Consider the following 19,046-nt stretch of genomic DNA (forward strand, 5'->3'; position numbering starts at 1 on the left):
TGCCACCACTCGCCTTGCATTAATTTACTTACATGTGCTGGTTTCTCTAACAGACCATGAGCTCCCAGAGGGCAGAGGTTGTGTCTTAATTAGTTTTATAATTCTTATAGATTTCAACACATATTAGACATTCAACAAGTGTTCAGGAAATTGAACCCCCCCCAAAAAAATGTGGTTGTGGTCCAGCACCAAATTATATATATCTGAACTTGTCATATCCTAAAAACCTTCAGAGAACCTTGAGATAGTAGCAGTCTCTTGGTCTATGGTGTTTCTTACCATGTCACAGAGTGACAACTTCCCTTTCTCCTCCTTCCCTGATATCCGGAGGCTTCCCTCCCGTAGACAACAGAAATACTGAAGGTAGAAAACACTGGACCAGATAAATCCCAGATAAATGTTTACTTCCTTCAGTATAGCTTATGAGAACCAAGGCCAATGCCGGACAGCACACTGGCACTACAAAGATAAACTACAGAGACAGGAACTTTAGAAAAGGGAAAAGAGGCCACCAACAAGGACATGCTCAAGTGTGTATGTTACAACTCAGGGAAGAGAAAATGGCAGAAAAACCAAACCCACCTAAGCGTTCATGTCCCTTTGACTACTGAAATATGCTTGTGCTTAGTTGTCAACACCCTATGATCACCCACAGGAAATGAAAATGTTCATATTTATGTGGTCCTTTTCCTCCAGAGAATCCAAAGATACTTTATAAATTATAAATATGAATGCTCCTGATGCCATGTCCCTCATATTCTCTATATGCAAAATCCAGTTCCTGACGGCCAAAAATGCCCCTACCCACACCACACCACTGAATACTTAAACATTTTTATCAAATCACATTTTTTTGTCTTTAAAAATATCCTCTATTTTGAAAAGTCTACAATTCACACTATTTGTCTTCTAACCAATGCTGCATCTCTCCTACCCACACCCTTCCCCCACTAACATGGAAAGTGAATTCAATTAGATTTAAGACAAAGAGTAATTGCATTGGAAAATAGAAAAAATATCTCATCCAAGAGTGATTAAGCTCTTTACCTTATAGAGGGAGTTTAACTCTTTCAGCAAAAGAGGATCCAATGTGATAAATTAATACAGAGATTTGCTAAATCAAAGGATAGTGTCTTGCTTGAATCTAATTCCCCAGTCATCAGTGAGCTCCGCTTCAAGAGAATGGTGTGTTTATTTTAAGGTCTGTAAGAAATGTAAAGGCTGAGTCAATAAAGGGTTTTAATTTTTTAAAACTATTCTTACTTAGAAAGTAAGCGTCTTGAAGTCTGAAACTTAGACTAAACTCTTAGATTGTGGAAAGTGAACCTAACCACCTACTTTCCTAGAATTGTTTTGTGCTTTTGGAATCTGGACTTTGATAACCCCTTCCATACCCTCCATCAGAATTGGTCCAAGCAGAGTCTGAGGCCTTCGGTCTACCAAACTGCTTTGCCAACCGATTCTTACTAGTTGCTTGTCGGTGCTCATCCTGGAACTTTGCAGAAAGACAATAGAGCAGCGTAATGTGACAGGGTCTTTTGAGGACGTCCTAGAACTTGAGATGACCAATTAGGTAGGGATGACTGACATACAGGACTTGTATTTGCCATACCCCATTTTTGAGATGGGGAGGGTTGTCAATTGCAGAGGAAACTGAAAAGGTAAATATGGGAATAACTAGACAATCTGGAGTTAAGGGACAGGTCAGGTGTATATTTGGCTGCCATCAGCCCTATGGAGTGGCTGCTCAAGGTTGCAGTCTAGCAAACAGAAGAAGAGATCTTTCTGGGGCAGGAAATGAATTCAGGTACCTTGAACTAAGAAATCTCCCTTCCTGGGCTTTTCCCCACCTGTATTATTCAGGCATTTCATACGTATCCATGTGGATTGATTTAAGGAAGACTGCAAAAATTTCTGCATCTGGCCGTGTTTTAATATCCTTAATTAAACTGTCTTAGTAATGGTGAAGTTCTGTAGGCCCGATCCATATATTTCTGTGTGTCCTCTTTAAGAATCTATAAAGTAGGTACTATACCTTTTTTAGGCCACATTTAGGAAGACTCTAGCCGCACAAGGCTTGGGCTAGGTTTTGAGCTGAGTGTCTCGTGATGGCATGTATTTTTCTCTAAAGCAGCTATGTTTTTGAATGTTGATGAGACCCTACTTGTATTTGCTTGATGTTCTAATACGGTGGTGGGTCTGATTTTAAAAGTGAGAGCAAGGGAATAAAAGTTGAATACTTGTCTTAAAAGTTTTGTTCTACCTGTCTCACCATAAGACCTTGTTTTGCCCCACTCCTAACTAGGGACAATAATATCTGTAATTATGTATGAAGTAATGCATATTGTTCTCGGAGAGCTGCTGGTGAAGGACACTGTGTAAGTTAATCCCAATGTTAATATATCTATGTTTTAACCCATATCTTAAGAACTCTGTTATTCATCAGACAATTTCATTTATGACATGTCCTTCTTTTGTTACATTTCTTGTAACTCCTGAGACAGAGAGTGGTCCTTTCAAGTTTGATGGAGGTAGTTTTCAGGACAATCTAACAGAGAGGTTACAGTTCAATTTCCACTAGCAGGACTTCAGAAGAGGCAAAAAGAAAAATGGCTTGAGTTTCTGAAGCTTCTGTGCTTTTTTAAAAAAAAATAATTAAAGCTGCCCAGCTGGTGTGGCTCAGTGGTTGAGCATCGACCTATGAACCAGAAATCACAGTTCGATTCCTGATCAGGGTTGTGGGCTCCATCCCCAGTGTGGGGCGTGCAGAAGGCAGCCAATCAATGATTCTCTCTCATCATTGATGTTTCTCTCTCTCCCTCTTTCTCCCTTTCTCTTTGAAATCAATAAAAATATATTTTAAAAATAATAATTAAAGCTGATAAAAATGCAAATGATTACTTACATTCTGAATATTTTATGATACTAGTGTATTTTTTCTCCCCCAAATCTAAGAATGTATCATTTTTCCAAAGACTAGAATGGAGAGAAGACCAGCTAACCAAGATACAAGGAATGTGTGGCAATGTGTACTGACTGCTGATGTAAGTCTTTCTTCACAGCAGGATTTGGACAGAAACTCACCACTTAATCGAATAGTTCAAATGCCACTGGGTAGGAAATTTTAGTTAGAGTAGACTACTAGTAAACTTAAAGTATACAAACTTCTATGTATTCTGGCAACATACACAGTATTTTCAAATATCAAACAAATTTTAAAGAAATCTTTTGTGCTCTTATGCCAATTGTGGGTACTGGGACTTTGAAGTATTCCTTTTATACTGTAGCTGTTGTGTGTGTGTGTTTTTTTAAAACAACAACAATAATCTCGCTTTATTTTCCTTTTTATTTTTGAGCTGTTTGCAACCCCCTTTTGAATAGCAAGAAACAATGCAATTAATTTTCTCCAGCGCAATCATGCATAGATTTAATAAGCATCTGAAGGTAGGATCCATCTGCAAAGTATGCGTTGCATGTTAAATTACTTCTCTTCTGTGGATTTTTTTTCTTTCCAAACCTTAATTAATTGAAGAAAAAAATGTTTATTAAAGTGGGAACAGGCTGGGCTCTGGCTCTCCGCCTCTGGTTCAAAAGTTCATACAATTCCCTGAAGGCTCGTCTGAATGTGTGTGTCTCCCTCTCACAATCTTTCTTTCTCTGTCTCTATTGGAGGGATGAATGCCTAGAAAAGGTGTATTATGTTGTTCCCAGGATCAATTTTAATAACCTGAACTTGAGTAAACTAACTTTTTTGTGTGTATAGATTTGCATACATTATGTATTTATATAAATAGCACATATACACAGACACACAAATGTGTCATTTACCCCTTTTCCTGTTGCTTAAAATAAAAAAAAATGATATATTTTCAGTGGCATCTCTAAACAGGATGTAGGTGGAGAGCAGGAAGTACGTATAATTCTACAGGTGGATCTCAGACAGGAAATTAGAGGAATCATGTATGAACATAAGCTACATCTTTATGGATAAATTTAGACCAGAAGAAAAATATTAAATCTATCCCAAGTAGAAAAATATCTACCCATAACCAGAGAAATGGAAAAACATAAGTAAGAGGATGTGACTCACTCCTGTGAGGTGCTTTGGAGACAGAAGATATTGCCTGACCTGAAGTGAGCTTTAGGTGAGCTAGGTGAAAAACAGCACCTTTATTGTAAAATGAAAATATTACCTGGAAGATGAACTCAGAATTTTTTCAATGTTTTTTTGTTTTGTTTTTTTACTTTAAAGTAAGAGGTTTTTTTTCTCCTTTAACACGAGGGAGGATTGCACAGTCACTTCTAGATTTAGGAGTAGGTGAAACCAGAAAGCAGTGGTGAACTTGACTGTGATCTCACCTGGTTGAAGTCTCCTTCCCTTTGCCCAGTCGCTCCTTGTGCAGCACAGTCTTCATGTAGGGGCTTAGTGGAGGGTTTTCTACAGGTTGTTTCATTTTCTCTTTGGACTCTTGTACAGGGTACCTCAAGTCACTGGGCTGTTAGTCATTTTAACTTGTTTTTAAATAGACATTTAAATAGGGAAAGCCAAGCAATATGGAAAGCTATTTTAGTTTGGCACAGATGCAGCTAGTCACGTTGGCCCTTTCATTATGCATGTCTACCACCCTATACTCTTGCTGAGTGTCACATGAGTCATGCGGACATTCCCAGGAGAAATTTTGATGAATCAGCATTCCATATGTTTCTCTTGTTGCCACTGCACGTTGACATGCACACATTTGGGCCACATTTGCAAACTTGTAAAATAAATTACATGGAGGTGATGCTGAAAGATGAGCACTAGGTAACAGTTATAATTGTTGTCTTGGAAACTTGAAGATCGTCCTATACCATGTAGGGCATCTACTTAACGCGTATACCATTCCACAATCTCCCCCTACCCAAAATTCTATGACTTTTGGGGAAATCTCGCCGTTGCTTTCTAAACAGATTTCGGTGTAGACTTCTGTGAGAATCCTGAATTGAATATCTGTGGGTTCCACAAATGACATGCATGTAAATAACATACCTGTGAAAGGAGGATGTGTGGGCCCTTGCTCCTATATGCTTATGTCTCTGTTGGCGTAGATTGGCGTCCTTGGTGAGCTATTCAGTGACATTTCAGAACCATTTCCCTCTGCAGAAAACCTGCAGTTGTGTTTCTTTAGCTGACACTGTGGCACTTGGCACTTGAAATTGCTAGTTAGAAAAAAAAAATGTTGAGGCCGGTGGCTGTAATCAGCGTTGTTGCTGTCTGTTTCCTCAGACTAATAGCAGAGCGATCCGAGTCTGAGAGTTCAAACAGAGGTTATCTTTCCCAGGTAGCATCTCGTCCAACGAGAATTTGATTTTTTTCTATAGGACTTTACTCCATTAGATTAATGAAATTTCAATGAGAGCCTGGCGCCCCCTGAAGCTTTGTTAAGAAAACAAATGGTGATTCTGTAGGTGTGACAGCTTGCTTGGAGAGTTACGAGAAGGTGAATACATCCCCACAATCCAGGCAGCCTGGAACACATTGATCTCTATTTAAAGCACCAATCGGATTTTTGTTAATTATAAATGATTGATCTGCAGTTTTTCCCTCTCTCTCCTCTTATATGTGAGGGCGCCCCTCCTTTCCCCACTTCTAACTTCTTTGCATGCTGAGTGCAGAGCTTTTTGTTTAAAGGGACAATCATAGAGAGCAAATTATAGCAGGACCCAGAAGCAATGCTATTGTGAATGTCATTGTCACAGCATTCACGGTGCACCCGATGGAGGTGAGCCCTGAAGTAGATTTCAGATGGACCCTACGTTCCCTCTTTATTTGTCTCATTCCTAAAATAAAGAATTATTTTAACGAAAATAAAGCCATTAGAATCATTAGAATAGTGTATAGACACTACCATTATTATGTTTTAAAACCTGAATTGTGAGTCCTCCAAACCAATTCCCCAGTATTAACTCTGAACCACAGTGCATACCTTGTACGCACCAGGGCATGATGTGTGACCAACCAACCCCGTATGTGACAACAGGGTGGGTGAAGGAAATATCTCTGACCTTAAATCTCAATTTATAGGCATTTAGGTGATTAATCCACCTTTTATCATCTCCGTGGAGTGTTTTTTTAATAATGTTTAGAAGCAATACTGTACTCAAAAGCTGACACATATATTATTCCTGATAATTGCTCTCCACCTAGTTCCGAAGAGCACAGAAACACGTCCCCCGCTTTTTTGTGAAAGTATCTTTAGTGAACATATCTGAGCATTAAATGCTTACTTATTGAATACAAAAGCACATAGTTGCTTCTATGTTATTTGTAACATTACAATACATAAAGAATATAATTTACACAGCTCTTAGGAAACATACTTGTAAAAAATTATAGTTTCAGGAGTACAGGGCTTAGTGGATTGCATTGAAAACTACATAGATTCACACTTCTAACTCAAATGCAGCTTTTATGAATGTTCATTTCTTAAGTTGGAGCCCTTAATTAAGTTTTCCGACATACCTTTTCAAGTTGGAACCCTGAATTTGCCCGGGTGTTGTTGTGTGTTTTTTAATTGTCCATATAATCCATGCAAAGCACAAGACACTTTTTCTAGGCCAAGAATCTTAAAGTAGTTTTTAGTTTGCAGTGACGTGCTTCTGCAAAATCTTTTAGATCTGAAGAAGTATTGCTTCATTTCTTCAAAAATCCTGAAACTTGTTCAACTTCCTTAAGAGTTGCTGTATCACTAATTATATATTATAAACTCTCACTAACATACGAGCAATTCTACCTTTAAAACAGCAGTATACCTCAGATATAACAGACCATAATCTCTCCACACCCCAAATTCTGTAATTTTTGGAAGAAGCTCACTATTGCTTTCTAAACAGTATTATGGACTTTATAATACTCACCCAAATATGAAGTTCTGACAGAACTTAGCCATGAGGTCATTATTTAATGACCCTGTAAGTACTCTCAGGAAAAAATAGACTTAAAGTGTAATTTTGGCCATGTGCTGTTTGTTCTCAGCATTTCAAAACATTTTTCTTCTCTTTATAACTGCTTATTATTTTTATTATAATATTTTTAAATTAGCAAAAGTTATTAAGGCAGTTTATAAATACTTGTAACTATAACTTTTGAAATCAGATTTTGCATTAGCCAAAGAAAAAAAGCAATATGACTTTTTTACAAATACTAACACATTTGGACAGTTGTTGATGTCAGTGTCTAAATAATAAGTGACCAATGGCAACATTAAGAAATGGGTGATCATGGTAAATTCACCAAGTTGTTTTCATAACATGTTTCCAAAGAGCTGATTTTTAACTGTTTTTATTTTATTCCTGTTGGTGGTTGTGGGTTTTTTAAAAATAGGCTAACTAATGATTTTCATTAGTGTATCTGTAATTTATGTGATCTTAGCAGGTTCTACCAAGGTTAAATAATTTAAGGAAACAAACCAGGTTAAATGGGAGCACACAAAGACATCAACTCCTATAAGACTAGTGGAATCATTGTATATTAATATGATTTAGGGAGCTACACACCTCGATGGAATAATTGTTATTATATCTACAGAGCCAGATGGCACGAGGGGTAAACAGCCATGGAGCACCTCCAACACAAGTGTGGCAGGTGATCGTTAAGGTGTTCTTGCATCCTGCTCACTCATCTTATCATTGGAATCTGCATTACTGTTTGCAAACTGCAAAATGGTTTAATTGCTAGTACGCAAATTTTTCAGAACGGGTCTATTGTTCCATAGGAATATACGATACAGAGTGTCCTTCGCTGGAGAATAGATGAGGTAGAATAAATGAGAATTGATGAGGCAGCTACCTGGATTTGTGTGGTTAGTACTGTATTTTTTATAAGAAAGAGACAGGAGAGTCATTTTTTTGTTCTAGCATCAGTGGCAACAACAACAAAAAATGGTGTTTTCTGAAATTTTAAAAAATGAATTCACAAATTTTCAGTGAAGTAAGCTCTGGTAATTACTGTTATCCAAATAACCCTAGGAAGAAGACCAAAAGTTACAAAATTGTGTGCTCCCAAAGCGAGAGAAACCCAAGTTCTGAGAAGTATATTTAATTTCTTGGAAAATATATTCCCTTTTTATTGTTTTGAAAACTTAAATTGATTTCTGCTAACTCTACCCAATTGGAGAAAACTCATTCATTTATTCAACAGATGTTCATTGGGCACCTACTACGGGCCAAGTACTGTTCTAGGCACTGGGGATACATCCATGTAAAAACCCTGCCCTCATGGAATTTACATTCCTGGGAAGGGGGCAACACATGATATGTGAATATAAGAAGATATGGGAGAGAGAGTGTGCTAAAATAGAGTGTACAAGTGTAAGATTTGTTTTTCCCTTAAGACATAAAAGAGGCAATCTAAGAATAATAAAAGAGGCTGCAGAAGTTCTTGTTTATCAATTTCATCAATCCATATGAAATTTCTAGTGAGTTAACTGATAAGGTACCTGTGGTTTCATCCTCAACTCAGTGGCCAGTGTTAGAGTTAGAATGAGTTCGTGTAAGCTTAGGTTTTCTTGGCTTAAATTAAATGTAATAGAGTTACATAAATTTTTTATGATTTGGCTGCTTTCCTTTGATAATGGCTTTGGCCAGGTAGCTCAGTTGATTAGAACATCATCCCGCTATGCCAAGGTTGTGGGTTCAGTCTATAGTCAGGGTACATACAAGAAGCAAGCAATAAATGCATAAATAAGTGGAACAAAAAATCGATATTTCTCTCTGCTTCCCCGTTTCTCTCTCAAATCAATCAATAAAAAACATTTTAAGCACATTATCTTTAATTATAACTAATTCTTAAATTGTCCTTTGCTCTACCTTATATAATCCATGTTTTCTGGGTTATAAATATCAAGGACATAAAACTAACCTCGTATTGGGTTATTTATCAGAGTATCTTTAGTGGTTTTAGATTTCCAGACACATAAAACAGATTTTCCAAAAGTCTAAAATATAGGAAGTTCCTCAAAATTTTGGGACCTCATAAAATAATCCTTTTGTCCCCTAATATCAAAAGCATCTCAATCCAGAGATTATATTCCTCACCCTACTCCATGGTGCCATTGACTAACTCCTGAATTTTAAACTAATGTTCAGTTCTTCACCAGAAGTAGTTTATCATATAACTCAGCTACTCTTAGGATGAAACGCAGTACACGCTGTGAAATATTCCTTTAGTTTTGGTGAAAAGGTAAAATTCATTTTGTAATATGAATTTTAAATTCTTAAATATTAAGAATAAAAAATATATATGCTTATTGCTGCATTTAAAAATTACTGAAAGGATGTGTTCCAAAGTGCTAATGGCTACAGGTTATAACATAATATTAGTAAATATAGTATTTACTCTTTCTTTGCACTCTTCTTTATTTTAATTTTTTTCGACAATGAGCTTGTATTTTTTGTAATGAAGAAAACTCTCTCACTATTATATTTAGAGACTAAAAATTGTGTTGTTTTTTTCTTAACACAAACCTCACAGCTGGCAAGTGTATGCAGGTCAGTTCTGCAAACAGAAAGTTGTAGATATCAGCAAGCATCAAGATTTAGACAATACCATGAAATTATGAATCTAAGCTATCTCTATTCATTGTACTTGAAAAGTGCTGTGCAGAATTTGATCAAATCATCACATTTTTGGTGGCACTTTTGTTTTATTCCCAAGAATTGTTTTAAGTAGTAAGCTGCTCAATTTCTATAGCAACATGCCAGATATACTAAATTTCATGAGGAAACATGTTTTTAATTTCAAGCCTTTGAATATGGTCTTTCTCATAAGAATGAGATTTTATGAATGTATAAGAAAAAAAAGAAGCTTGGAAACTTTATTTCTTTTAACAGTCAACAATATTTAGCCTATCAGAATGTTTGAATGGATAAACATCCCTACTGTTTTAATTTTGAATATAGATTGTTTCGTGCTGATGGGAACTATTGTTAATTTTAATAAAATTAACTTTATATTGTTATTTCACCGCTTTATAATAATTTTACATGGCACCCCGGGGATGCCTCTGTTTTACATTATCAGGTGTCACATTTGCCATTTGGTGGGTATAGCTGCGTTCAGCTTCACTTCTCTATTCAATTGCCTGAAGCCATACTATTCATGTTACATTACAAGTAGCTGCATTGCTATACGCTGCACAAGTTTATATACTTTTATTTTATATGTATATATCATTTTTGCATTTTCTTAAAATCACTGTTTTGTGCTATTTACCTGCATTCCTGTTACTTGCCTTTAGGTAGACATAGTTATAACAAGTTAGCTAAGATAACTTAGCCATCTGCATCAAGTACTAACATATATTTTCAACCTAGTGTAGTCAGTCATGATTTTGATACAACCCGAGAGAGTGCTTCATTGTTTTTGATAAGAGTTATAATCTGATAAGCCCTTTAAAAATAACTTTTTAAGTGGAGTTATTGCTTAAGGGGAAATTATTGATGACTTTCATAACTCACTGTCTGTCGGACAGATCACTGAGAGATAATCAATCAAAACACATCTTCATTAAATGCTACCACTTGGCTTATACTCTCCCAGGAATTCATAGAAATCAGACAGACTAGCAAATAATCTGTAAGAGGATTGAGTATTTGTCAAATTAAAGACCACTGTTACTAAATACACAGTAATTAAAGATATACCAAGTTCCTCCTGAGTCCGTTCATGTTTTAACTTTTTACATTTTTTTAAAATGTAAGTTTGTGGCTTAGCTTTAAAGTTTAAGTTTTCTCTACTTTGAATTGTTCTATTATATGCTTTATCATGCTGGTAGTAAGGTGTGGAGTGTGTTAAAACAGTTTGGTTGTGTCCAATATTTATTGTGGACAGTTCAGAATATGCATTGTAGGTAGACTTTCTTTTCCACTTGAGTTTGTATATATATGTTGATATACAAGCTGGTCTCTTGTCTGAGATCCTGTATGCAGCTGACTGGTATTTGATTGATAGGCTAATGATTCCTATAATCAGAGGCGCATTTCCCCAACTGATAACTGATTTAAAAAATAGAATAATCAATTTAGCTCCGCTTTAGTAGTGGTAGACAGAACTGCATATACTGAGTACTGAGAGACTTCTATGAAAGTGTGCTGTATGTTGGTATTTTTGTTTTTTAGAATGTATTTCATTTTTTCTTCTCATACCAAAAATTTCTGTGGCTCATAGGAACTGTGTCTGCTTTGAATTACACCATTATTCCATATATATTAGTAGTGATCATAGATCACTTTCTTTCACATTTTCAATTTTTATATTTTGTGTATTCTCTTTTCGTTAGAATCTTCAAATAAATTATTATGGTTGTACTTTCGTTTCTACACAATAAATGCAACTACCCTCACATTCTCTTACAGTGTAAGTTGCCTATTGAATATCTATTTTTCATTTTCTTTTATTATTGTGAAATCTGTAGGTTTGGGGAACGTTGTTGACTATAGGCAGTGAAAGCGTGGGGCCAGGTGGTATGAGCCACTCCTGTGTTGTATTGTGACACTGGTATGACTTCCAAAGTGACTTTGATGAAATAATTAAAATTATTTAGCAAATTAAGATGAGCGTTATGAAGAGAAATTATAAAAAAGGGGGGGGGTAGGGCAATTATTAAACTGATTTCAAGCCCCAAAGAACGCTTGCTCTTGAAGAAGTGTGTGCTCATTATGGGGATGTTGTAGATGTTGGCTTTAGATAGTGTGTGCCTTTTGAATGCTTATGTGGCTATCCATTCAGTAAGTCCTAGTTGGCTGTCTGCCTCTGGGCTGAATTCATAGACTTTATCTTTCTTTTTCTAGTTCAGATATTTAGAGCTCCTATATGTGCCATTTGAAAAGTAGTACTTATGCCATTGCAATGGCAATATTGCGGAGAACTTTCTTGTAAAAATGTAGCAGGATGTGGAGAGAATTTGGGGGTAAAAATTGTTTGCATAACCCGCCCCCCCCCCTGCCCGTTCTGAGCCAGAATTGGAGGCAAATGACCCACAATGTGTACAAAAATTCAATGACTATGAGTATATTTTTGAATTTTTACAGGGAAACTTATTTGAAAAAGATTTTACAAAGTCTCTGAATGTGGGTAATTTGAATAATGTTTATAAATATTTTACCTGCCTTGAATACATGATTAGTTTTGTCCAATAACAATTTCAGAGTAGCTAATGTGGCAATATAAATATGAATATTTAGGGAGGCATTTTCTCTTTATATAGTAAATATATGATTAGTAATGATTTCTTTTACAGAAGGCTTTTTATTGCACATTGCTTTATAAAGGAAACAAAGTTAAGTCTGAAGAATTACATAATGAAATCTGGGAGTAGGTAGTTTTAAGTATAATTATAAAAGTGAAAATGTGTAATTTATACTTTCATAACACCTTTCATTGAAGGTTATGAAAATAAGTCTTATGATGTATCCCAGACTTTAAATTTCTTACATGCCTCCCTATATAATTGAAACAACTTCCCTACAATGGTCTAACAATAGTCCTACACTCAAAAATACCTAAAATTTAGCATCGTGCAACAAATTCTCTCCATAAAATGAGAGATTTTTCTTATTGTTTGTTTATATATTCCCTTCTTCCACTGAGCATCTGAAGTAGCCTCCCTCAGTTTCTATCAAGAGACTTTTATCCAAACTAAGTAACTACAATCAAAAATTAAAATTGCAAACATTTGTTGAGAGTGTTGTATCAGGCATTGTACTCTCTGCTTCCCATATAATACCTCGTTTTAACTCTCATACTAATTCTGTAATCCAGATAGCATTATCCCCATTTCACAGATGAGGAAACTAAGAATCAGAAAGGTTAAGTAACTTTTCCAAAACTCAGCTGTGGCACAGCAAGAACGTTAACTGATATCTCATTCCAAAGGCAGATAGATGTCTGAGAAGATGAGGAACAGAATAAGGAACGACGTTCTGAATTCCTGTGTTCTATTCTCACCATACAGTTGCTCTTCATGGCTTTTGTGATTTCTGGTCGAGAAAACGATGAACAATAAAATTATAGAACTAGTGTAAGGCCAAAGGATCAAAAAGGGCTCATGGGAAATCCTGGCATAGGGGCTCCCTTTTTCTCTCTAGACCCAGCATGACCAGCAAAAGAAGTTGGTATTCTGTAAAGAAGTATAGGTGTTTAATGTAGTCCCATTTACTGGTTTTTGCTTTTATTGCTTGTGCTTTTAGTGTCATATCCCCAAAAAAATGTTGCCAAGTTCAACACTAAGGAGATTTCCCCCTGTTTTCTTCTAGGAGTTTTATGGTTTCAGGTCATATCTTTAAATCTTTAATTCATTTAGACTTTATCTGAAAACCATATATCTGATAAGGGGTTAATATCCAAAATATATAAAGAACTCATACTACTCAATAACAACAACTACAAACTATCCAATTTAAAAATAGGCAAAGGAATTGAGTAGACATTTTTCCATAGAAGACATACAAATGGTCAACAGGCACATGAGAAAATGCACATCACTCATCATCAGGGAAATGCAAGTCAAAACCACAGTGAGGCCCCGGCTGGTGCTCTCAGTGGTTAGAACACCAGCCCACAGACTAGAGAGTTGTGGGTTCAATCCCCAGTCAAGGGCACACGCCTGGGTTGTGGGTTTGCTCCCCACGCCCAGTTGGGGCATGTGTAGGAGGCAACCAGTCAATGTGGCCCTCTCACATCGATATTTCTCTCTCTTCCCCTCCCTACCTCCTTTCACTCTCTTTGAAGAAGCAATGAAAATAAATATCCTCCGATAAGAATTAACAACAATGGAAAAAACACAATGAGCTATCACCTCACACTTGTTAGAATGGCTACCATAAAAAAAGACAAGAGCTAAAGTGCTGACAAGGATGTGGAGAAAAGGGAACCCTGGTGCACTGTTACTGGGAATTTAAATTGGTGTAGGCACTATGGGGAACAGTATAGAGGTTCCGCCAAACATTTAAAAATAGAACTACTGTAGAATTCAGCAAGATCCCACTTCTGGACATATATCCAAAGGAAATGAAAACATTATCTTGAAGATATCTCTGCACTCATGTTTATTACAGCATTATTCACAATCGCCAAGATATGGAAATAATGTAGGTGTTCATAATGGACAAATGGATAAAAGGCTTTACACGCACACACAGAGGAATATTACTCAGCCATGTGAAAGAAGGAAAGCCTGCCATTTGAGACAACATGGATGAAATTTGAGGGATGTATGCGAAATGAACTGTCAGATTGAGACAAACGCTTATACATATAACACCTTCTATGTGCTAAAATGTCCAATTCATAGAAACAGAGTAGAACGGTGGTTACCAGGGGCTGTGGAATAGCAGACAGGGGGAGATGTTAGTCAAAGGCTACAAACTTCCAGCTGGAAGATGACCAGGTTCTGGGGGTCTGGTGCACCCCACTGTGGTTGTGGTTAACAGTGCCGTGTCATGTACCTGAAAGTTGCTAAGAAAGTAGAACTTACGTTCTCACAACAAGGGGGACATGGACATTATGTGATGTGATGGGGGTGTTAGCAAAAGCTACGGAGGTAATCATTTTGCAATATATGCGTACCAAATCAACACATTGTATACCTTAAGTTTACACAACTTACGTGTTGATTATATAGCAATACATCTGGAAGAGGAAAAGGACAGTTGTAGAAATGTCTTCTGATCCTCTCCTAAAATCAGCTCTCCCGTCTTATTCACTGCTCATTCAGGAAGAGCTCAAATATTTTATTTATTTATTTATTTATGTATTTATTTATGTATTTATGTATTGTTAATCCTCACCTGAGGATATTTTTCCCATTGATTTTTAGAGAGAGTAGAAGGGAGAGGGAATGAGGGAGAGAGAAAGAGAGAGAGCAACATCGATGTAAAAGACACATTGATTGGTTGCCTCTCGCACATGCCCTGACCAGGGCTGGGGATCAAACCTGCAACCCACAGGTGCGTTTCCTTGGCCAGAAATCGAACTTATGACCCTCCAGTGCACAGGCCAACACTGTAACCACTGAGCCATGCCGGGTGGGATGGAAATAGCTCAAATATTTTGCTGTTTCTTTCCTCATCTATAATAACACCCTGACCATTGAGAAAATACCCCAAAGAATATTTAGAGATGGCTGTGAAGATTTGGAGAACTTACAGAGGGAAAATACCAAAGGCATTTTGAAAAATGGCCTTCTCTCTTTGTCAGGAGAGGCCTCAGGCTTCCTGTGAGAGAACTCTCCATTTAATTGCTTTGTAGGCTAATCCATACCTTCCTGTCTTTCGATATGACTGCCATAAATCTCAAGCAACTACGAATTTCACTGTGTACTGCCTGGAATCTGACGCTGAAAACTTCAGATCTGGTAACCTGATCAGAGTTTAATGACTACTGTGGGAGAACTCTGTTAAATTGTGAACAAAACCCAAGTGCTTTCCGTCTTGTCATGTATGTCTGTGCCAGACTCTTTGGCAGCCCATGAAAGCCTGGTTTGCCCAGACTTGGCTAAAGTTTAATTTTCTGTAAGATTTCTAAGCTTCTAGGACTGCTAAAATATGTCCTCTAGTGTAAGGTAGAATGAAATTATCACAGAATATTTGAATCCCTCAGTTGCTTATAGAAAAGGGACAGATCAAATATAAGTGTATTTTCCCCCCACACTGTGCCAGTTGTGTTTTTCAGAAGCTATTTCTGAACATGGTGATAGAGCACATCTGAACATAGAAGTCACCTGTGTCCTCACATCTAAGCCTCCTTTACAGATCACCACCTTCAGAACTGGCAGAGCCCACCGTAGGCTGCCTGCCTCTGAGTACACTGGAAGGAATGCCATTTCATAAATAACCTTTGCTACGGCGGCAAACAATTTTTCTGCATGTCCTGACAGCTATGCATGAATGGCCTGTTTCAATGTTCCAAACTCACCATAAAATTTCCATTTGGTATAGAATGTCTTGAAAGAAACTGATCTTTACAAATTATTACTTACCTTTATTAGCAGTTCTATTTGTAACCCACTTTTTAAAAAACATTATAAAAGGATCTCCTCATTAAAATTCATAACAACAATAAATGTTTGCCATAAATGGTGTGTAGGGTTGGTCTGTCAACAGGTTGGTAGCTCCCCCTAGGTCTAGGAGAAGGGACCGTGTGGGGTTTGGCTAAATAGAAACAGGAACCAGAAGAAGAGGTAAAGGAAGATTTCAGGATGTGAAACGGAGGAAGCAGCTGGTTTTCCTGTGAACTGAGTTTAAGAGAAGCAAACAGTTTCAAAGTTACATCCAAAGCATTCAGCCTAAGAGGGCTGGGCAGGGAATGGCATCAAAGCAGAATGAGTAATCAGGGCGCTGAAAGAATGACAGGTGAGAGTCGACATTCATCAAGAGTTTATGTGGGACAGGAGGGAAGTGGGGTCTGGTCTCACAGAAGCAGGCTGGCTGGAGTCCCCCTTCCGGCCCTAGCCGGAGCCAAGCCCATGGGGAAGTAACTAGGTACCAGGAACCCAGACAGGAGGGCCAATTAGGCAAAGTGAGAGCACATTGTTCTCCTGACACCTAAGTGACTACCCCGCCTGTGGGAAATGATGGGGAGCAGCAGCTTGTAACCAGCCCTTACTTGTAACTGCGGATGAGTGTCCAAGAGCCAATGAGACGCCACCCCTGCCTGCCCCACATCTCCGTTAGGGTGAAATATCATCCGTCAGCCAGTCAGCAAAGACTCGATCTCCTCTGTGTGGTTCTTATTGGCCCGAGCCTGTTGCAGCTGTAGATGGCAGCGGTTAAGATAAGCATCTTTAGTCAAGCTCGGTTTGAAAGGGTTAAATAACGCACAGAGCACGAGGGACTTGCACTGTGAGTTGAGCCCAAGCAATCTGACTCCAGAGCTAATCTTGCTTTAACCGCTCAGTTATGCTGCCTTACAGAGAGGAGGGAGAAGGATAGACAGTTAGAAACATCGATCAGCTGCCTCCTGCACGCCCCCTACTGGGGATGTGCCCGCAACCGAGGTACTTGCCCTTGACCAGAATGGAACCTGGGACCCTTCAGTCCGCAGGCCGATGCTCTATCCACTGAGCCAAACCGGTTAGGGCAGCCTGCTCTTAAATTTAAGATACAATTTTAAGCACATCTTCCCCTTAGGAACCTTTCTCCAGTTCTCTGTCGTATTCCACCCTAATCACAACTTTCCCCTGTATTCTCTCAGCAGTTACGTATTTTTGTCTAAAGACACTAAACTTTTTATTCTTCACTGTTGTTAATGCTGCTTTGAGTTATTCTCAAGTTGCTTAAGATAGGTCATTATTTTGATGACCTGGACAACATAGCGAGCTCCCACAGGGCCTCAGCAGTGTTTCTTGACCTAGTTCACTTATTTGCTGGAGCTACAAATAGGAGAAGCATGCCAACCCAGCTGGCTCTTAAGGGTCTACTAATTATTGTTAGAGAATCCAGGAAAGATTACCCCAGCAAGATCCTCAGACCAAGAATCCCACATATTTGATGACTTGAGTAACTTATTACATTTCATAATTAGCAGTGGAATTCTGGGTGGCAAAGGAAGCGCATTTGCCCCTGAACATCCTACCGGGAACTCAGATCAGGAGTCTCTTGACATTGTAATTATCTATATTTTAGAAACAGCCAATGTGTCTAGGCCAGAACTTTATTGGTATTTCGGTGTTTGAATAATTATTAGATCATATTATGTCCCTAAAATAGGAGCCTGACTCTCCCAAACATCTTGTTAACTAAAAATTTCATTAGTTTATGGCTATTTCAGGGATCTTAAAGTACTTGCTCTTTTCTGGCCAAATTAAGAAAATAATTACAAGGAATTACAAAATTGCTAAGGGTGGATGGTGTTTTATAGTTATTGTTCCCTCAAATGAGTGGATTTGCATTCAGCAAAGGAGCACAAAAATTGAGCAGTTTTTCTTACAGAAAAATAAAAGCAGTTTATGGGTATGGGTGGTTAGACTGTGGTTTTGTAATATGCTAGTATTGGGGGGAGCTGATGAAGGATTAAAGGAACTCTATAATATTTTAGACACTTTCTTTTAAATCAAAAACTATTCCAAAGTTAAAAAGGTTTTTTTAAAAAAAAAATAAAGACATCATTTGGTGTAATATTTTAGACACTTTCTTTTAAATCAAAAATTATTCCAAAGTTAAAAAGGTGGTTTTTTTTTAAAAAAAAAATAAAGACATCATTTGGGTGGAGGTGAGGAGTGAATGGGAGATAGAAGAGACAGGATTGGCCAAGAGATGATAATTATTGAAGCTGGGTGATAGGTACAGGAGGTTTATTATACCATTTTCTCTATACTTGTACATGTGTGAAATGTTTAATAATAATTTTAATCTAATAAATAAGAAAATATAAGAAGAGGAAGTATGTACAGTTTGACCAGGGGAAAAAACGTAAGAATTTTCTAAATGATAGTTGTTAGCTGAGACAAAGTTGTATTACTTTGCATTCTTATCCTTGGTGCACAAAGCATAAAGTATATGCTTCTGTAACTTTTTAAATTCCAGAATATATATTTCTTATTGCACTTGGCTATTATTCTTCAGGTTATTTTATTATTACAGTGCTAAAATATATTCCGGCAATAAACTAGAAATCTTTTAAAAGTTGTCTTACCTATCCATAGACTAGGTATACTTATTTTATAAGTTTGGCTTTTATTATTGTTTTTCTAAACAATATAAAGTCACATCATTGGCAGATATTTTCCCATTGTTTTTACAATAAATGTATGCTATTCCAAAGATAATAAATTATACTGGGTCAACACTGATGGGTAAGAAGTTTCAAGTACCATGTTAGAACTTAAACCGTGGACCATTACATGGTGGCGAGAATGTTGATTTCTTATTTTCTAAGTCCTCCCTTTAAAGATACCTGAATTAGAGGGTTTCCTTATAAATAAATTTCCTTAATTAGTTTGGGTATACAAAGGGCTTTCTCTAAAGCACAATTTTTAATATTTTTTAAATATATTTTTATTGATTTCAGA

At 37.2% G+C, this 19,046-nt stretch overlaps 1 protein-coding gene and 1 long non-coding RNA gene across 2 annotated transcripts in view; one reads left to right on the plus strand and one right to left on the minus strand.

Annotated features, from left to right (window-relative positions):
- Positions 1–5,199, minus strand: part of LOC107184754 — a 12,990-nt gene extending 7,791 nt beyond the window's left edge. Inside the window, exons 1-2 of the long non-coding RNA XR_001515652.1 lie at positions 5,030–5,199; positions 4,091–4,150 (exon numbers count right to left, since the gene is read on the minus strand). This is a non-coding gene — a long non-coding RNA (uncharacterized LOC107184754). The remainder of the gene's footprint in view (positions 1–4,090; positions 4,151–5,029) is intronic.
- SKAP1 (src kinase associated phosphoprotein 1) overlaps positions 1–19,046 on the plus strand; it is a 261,116-nt gene that overhangs the window by 116,337 nt on the left and 125,733 nt on the right. The gene's annotated exons all lie outside the window — the stretch shown is intronic.

Source organism: Myotis davidii, unplaced genomic scaffold (genome assembly GCF_000327345.1).
Source record: "Myotis davidii unplaced genomic scaffold, ASM32734v1 scaffold327, whole genome shotgun sequence".
In the NCBI taxonomy this organism is placed as follows: domain Eukaryota; kingdom Metazoa; phylum Chordata; class Mammalia; order Chiroptera; family Vespertilionidae; genus Myotis; species Myotis davidii.